At 37.2% G+C, this 6,012-nt stretch overlaps 1 pseudogene; it reads right to left on the bottom strand.

Moving 5' to 3' along the window:
* Positions 1 to 4,376: 4,376 nt before the first annotated feature.
* Positions 4,377 to 5,003, bottom strand: LOC118836935 (annotated as a pseudogene).
* Positions 5,004 to 6,012: the final 1,009 nt, after the last annotated feature.

Genomic DNA, 6,012 nt, shown 5'->3' with positions numbered 1-6,012 from the left:
ATAGAAGGACAGAAAGTTTAAGATATTCTGAATGTTCATTATTTTAAATAAAGGAGGTGGTTGAATTTTTATTGTCACTCATCCAAAGGTCAAAAGATAACACCTCTTCATGTTGGACTTGCTTATCTTGAATTGTAGTGTTCATGGGAAGAAGAATAAGAAAAAGAAAAAGGATAAAGACTTCCATAAGGGAGGGAGAGAAGTAAAGTAGAAGGAGCATGGATTCTGGACTCATAGGACATGAGATCAAATTATGCCTCTGGTCTTTCTTACCTGTGTCAGCCTGGCCTTGGCACTGAAATTCTCTTTCCCTCAGTTACCTTATCTATAAAAAGAAAAAAAAAAAGCAATTGATTAAATGGTCTTTAAGGATCCTTCTTGTTTTAGGTTTATGTTCCCCAGAAAACTATTCCTTATATCCAAAAATGAATAGCAAGGCTGAAGACTAGAGCAATTCAACAAGAAACTCAGATCCTACTAATTAAAAGAAGACATACTTTAATATTCAATGCAGAAGTGGACAGGGGAGGACAATGAGAAATATGGTGGTAAATGTTTCAGGAATATGAAATGAGAGAGGCTTTAGGCTACTATATTAAGCAGAAGTCTCATCTGTTTTCCATGAATCATTTCTCCAAGAAGAGAGTTATGATATGCTGCATATGTTTAACACAATTAACATCACATAAGAAAATAAATTGATGATATTTTAGGGGACAAAAAATGGCTGTTTAGCCATGGAGGAGACATCTTTGAATCTGCTCTCTTTCTACTGTCAGATAAGCTATATACTGAAGCTAAGAGTAAAGTCAAAATCATTATTTTAAAAAGGAAGAAAAATAAGGTATGGACTGCAATTGAATCAACTCTAACATGAACTATTTCAGTGAGTCATTGATACTGAAAATGGAAAATGAACAAAGGCTATAGACTATTTCCATTTCCTAAACTAATTCAAATAAATCTTTTGACAAGAAAAAGTAACTTAGTCAAAAATATTAATCTCATTTCAAAATGGAGAGATATATCAGACAAAGGTATTATTACATCAGAATATAATTTTTATATTAATTATTACAGAGGAGGGTAGTGGAAGAGCAGGAACAAGAGCAATATCATTTCATGAGGCAGGCAAACAAACAAAACAGAGAAGGGGAAAACAAATTTATAGAAAGCTTGATAAGAGACCCAACTAATCCTGATCATAATAAAAGCATTTAAGGGTAAATTGAAGAGGGAAATAAATGGAAAAAATATGAAGAGATCAATAAAAATATTTCTATAAAAGGCTTTTGTCCACTAATGAAAATAGAAGAATCTCATTTCTGTTCTTGAAAGCATAGTGCTTGAGGAAATAAAAGTCAAACTAGAGAAAACCAAGAGCAGGAGAGTCTCTGCACTAGACCAAATATTCTCCATTGAAGTGCATACTCCGACCCTGCAACAATACTGAGTATGTTTAAAAACCAATTCTTGAGAGATGTGAGGGGAGGATGCCCAATGTTTGTGAGGAAAAGAGGAAGTTCAGACCTTTATTAAATCTCCATAACCACCAAAAATATCAATAATTACTAAGTTGTATGTTAGTCAGTGAATAAGCATTTTTAACTACTCTGGGTGAGAGATTGCATTGTGTTAAAGATACAAATGTATAAATAAAACAAAATTAATAAAAAACATAATCCCTGCCTCAAGGGGTTTATAACAAAATGGAGGTTACAACATACAAATAACCCTGAATGTGCATGATGTGTATAGCATAAATGGAGAGCAGTTTTGACTCAAATTTCCACACTTTTATGAGAAAAATATATAAACTAAGGCAATAAGAAATTTACAAATGATATTCTATAAATATCTATAGCATATCATTAAAGTCACATAATCAACTGAAAGAATACAGGATCCCACTGGGATCCTAATTTTCTTGGAAAAAATATTTGATATAGTAGAGTAAATGCCTATTTTTTCAATCAATAATATGCTTTGAATGGACAATGCACAGAGATTGTCTACTAATGTATTCATCTTGGTGGTAGTGGTGGTTGTTCAGTCAATTTTAGTTGTGTCTGATGCTTTGTGACCTTGTATGGGGTTTTCTTGGCAAAGATACTGGAGTGCTTGGTCATTTCCTTCTCCAGCTTATTTTTATAGATGAAGAAACTGAGTCCAAACAAGGTTAGGTGACTTACCCAAGGTCACATGGCTACTAAATGTCTGAGGCCAGATTTTAACTCAGAAGGATGAGTCTTCCCGACTCCAGGCCTGGTCCTCCACCCACTGCACCACCTAGCTGCCCCATTCATTTTGGTAAGATAGCACAAATAATAAGCTAAGTCTGGAATTGAAAAGAAAGAAGAAAATATTCCTTTTAGGAACTTTTACCATGCTTTTAATGATCCCAAGCTTCTTCCTGAAACAAAAATTCATTCAATAGTAATATTCTCCCAATGATGTTTTCTGGAACAAGTAACAGAATGCCATATTCTCTTAAGAATTACATTTGCAGGTCACTCGAATTCAATGGAGAAGAGCATCGTAGTTATGTGTTATATATAGCATATTACTAATGAAGAATGTTACAGGAAATATTGGTATAAATATTATCAGAGCAATATATTACCATAGAGAAAGTGGATTTGATAATTTATTCAAAATGAGTAATAATCAATGTCCATTCTATTTGTTCCACTCATATCCTTTAAATTTCAAGAGATTCTGAGGAAAGGTTCTTCCCACTCCCCTGGCATGTTTATTTATCCACTTGTGAAGTATTTGTAGAGGACATAAAGGATAGATAGGCTATGATATTCATTATTGGTAGGAGTACCCATTTCGATGAGATTAGAGATCCATCGAAGTGCTAAAGTACGCAAACTAATGACACAAAACTGCTAAGCACACAAGTGCCGTTTACTTGAATCTTTAATGTTACAACAAATTCATTAGCTGAATGTAATAAATTATAGATATTGAATTCTTTGCTTTTTAAGCTGATTTTTACTTCTCAACTTTTTTTCATGTTATATATTTACTATGAGTACAGGTAATAAATTATATTTGATAAATATTTGTTGACTGCCTACTGAACACAAACCCATAGGAGTAAAAATGGGTTTGCACTATTTTTTAAGATGGTGATTACCATCACAGATCATTTGAAGCAAGAAAATAATCCATTTTACCTATACTGTATTTGGGAAGAACAACCTAATGATCACAAAACAAGAATGATTGCTTTCCTAAGTTATTGTTCTGGTTACATATTTTAAGGCTAAATTTAATTTAAGCACAGAACATTAATTTGAATGGGAGAAATGGATTAACTTAAAGATACAGTTTATGGTATTGTGAGGGCACAGAAATGTTCAATGAAATCCAGACCATAGGGAAAATGTCACACCATTCAATTTCTTATAAAGAAATCTAGAACACAGCATAATTATAACAAGGTGCAAGTTCCAGGAAGAAATAATTCACGTATTTTTCAGTCATGAGAAGAGCAATAACCTGTGATGAGGAAGGGAAGATAAATCACACAGAATTTTAGGCAACTTCTTATAGCAGATAGTTACAATCCTGTTTCATTTTATTTATTTATTTATTTGCAAAGACTGGGTTATCTTTATTCAGATCAGCAACTCACATTCCTCAAATCTCAGACTTTGGATGGGCATTTTCAGGAAGAGGGGAAGGACCAAAGAGAGAAGAGAAGGCAAGGCCAACCCACCTCCCAGGACATCCCCGCCACCCCCAACCCTGTCTCAGGCTACTGGGTAAAAAGGGGAATAGGTGGAAGGGAATGCCAAGAAGGGAGGGACTGAGGGAAAAAGAGGCCCCTGCCAAGGAGAGGCCAGATGTGCATCTTTCAAAGTCCAGCTATGTCTTGGACCTCAGCAACCATAGGCACCTCCCTATAAATTAATTACCCACAGTAGCAAGGCCAGGCATGGGGGGAGCAGGAAGAACAATCTTGTGGAAGAGAAATTGGTCCCATGTTCAGCTCTTTTTAAGGATGTTCCCTGAACATTGTCCTAAGAAATGACTATGTGGGTTCAAATTCCCAAATGAGAGGACAAGCCAGGGTGGGAAAATGAACAGAAATGCTGAAGCGATCAAGTACCACCCCACCCCACCCCCAGTTTTGGTCCAGGAGAAGGGAGGATGGGATGGTTGGTCCACTTTTGCTGATTTGGGGGATGGAGAGTGTATTACAGCAAGTTCAAGGTGAAAAAGCACTGGCTCAGTGCCTGTAGGCACAACAGGAAAAGCAATGCCACCAGTGGGTAGGGAGTAGGGTAGAAGAGGAAAAGTTGAGAACAGAAGGGGCTTGAGAGTTCCATGGGCTCCCTGGGAATGTCACTGCTAGAAATATATTAGCCATTCAAGGGAGGGTAAGGAAGAGTGGTGATCTGGCAGGGCATCCCATATCCAGTCATGCCTGCCTGAAATTCCCCATAGTTGGTGACCATTCAGAACCCAATGACATTCTTGCCCTCCTGCAGTTGATTATCTGTGAAGTTTTGGGAATTCTCCTTGGACTTCTTAGAGAACCAGTTAGGATCTCCAGAGAAGAGCCCATCACCCTGAGCCACTGCCAGTCCATCCAGGTTCATCAGTGTCCACTGCACACAGACCATATTCTTTCCTTCCCACAGTTCCACAGTTTGACAGGTATCAGTGGCAGTGATGCCATAGCACTCTGCCTCCTGCAGGAACTGAAAAATCTGTTCCATCTTTTTGAAGGCCTCGCCTGAAGCCTGTATCTTCTTTATTGGGCCCTGCCTTCAGGTTATAGCCCATTGATGAGCTCACATAGCACCATGCCATCCTTGAGGCTGTCTGGGAAATTCTCTTGCCAAGGCTGGGGCCACCCCAACATGTCCACAGCACTGTGTGATAATCCACTGAATGAGGATCTGCTCCCGATCAGCATCACTTTGCTTCTCAATTTTCTGCTGTACCTCCCTGCTCAGTCAATAAATGGGTCCCTTGTTGGCCATCCTGAGATGGTGATGCATGTATCTTTACTGCCAGGCAGTGGATGGAGAGCTGAGTGGGCTGGGGTGTGGCACGCAGTGAGTGGCTTCCTGTTTTATTTTTTTAATTGACCTTGTAACTAAATATGTATCTAGTTTGCAGTACCACACATTAGCTTTGAGAAAATAATATTCCTACAATCTAGTGACTTCTGTGGTTTTGGAGTTGGGTAGGCCCAGACTAATGATCTTTTGTCTGCCAAGAGCTGTCCTTGCTATCCTCTAAACTCTTCTCATGGAGGGAAAGAATTGCCTTCTTTACTTCTTTTGTAACCGCAGCACCTAACACAGTGATTGACACGTTAAGTGTGTAATAAGTGCTTTAACTGACTTTTTTTCTAATCATATACAAGTTTCTCTGAAACTCAAAATGAATTCTCTGAATTCAAAATTCTTTTCATTGTTTTTTAGTCTTTAAAATAAAATCCACCTTTAAAGAGATCGTCATTAGGACAGCAATTCAATAGTCACATTGTATTCCAGTTTTTCAAAAAACATTTAGCGAATGACCATCACTGATTAGAAAAGAAACACTGCTGTTACTTTAAAAGAGTGGGAAAGAATAAGAGAGGAATTGTGATGTAGTGAATATAGACTTGGCCTTAAGAAAACACATTAGCACAAAATGACTGTGACTCTGGGCAAGTCTCAAAGTTCTCAAACAGTTATCCAAGTTTATAAGTTGCAAGTACTGAGCTGCATTTGTAGAATTTCTAGACCAGGTAGTTCGCCACACCAATGAAATGACAGATCTGGCCCCTTAAAATAAAAAAAGAAGAAGGAATCAAATCTTGAAAGGCATATAGGATCTCCTTGAACAGTATGAGCAATATGGACATGAAAATTTGAGGCTTCAAATAATGCAATAAACTATAAAAAAGAGAAAGCTCCACCAATAAGATTTGATTCCTCTCTTGATTGGAAACTTGAACTACATGACATTTGATTCTGATTCTGTAATTCTACATGAATG

The sequence above is a fragment of the Trichosurus vulpecula genome, chromosome 2 (genome assembly GCF_011100635.1).
Source record: "Trichosurus vulpecula isolate mTriVul1 chromosome 2, mTriVul1.pri, whole genome shotgun sequence".
NCBI classification, from domain to species: Eukaryota; Metazoa; Chordata; class Mammalia; order Diprotodontia; family Phalangeridae; genus Trichosurus; species Trichosurus vulpecula.
This window is presented reverse-complemented; position numbering and strand designations above follow the sequence as displayed.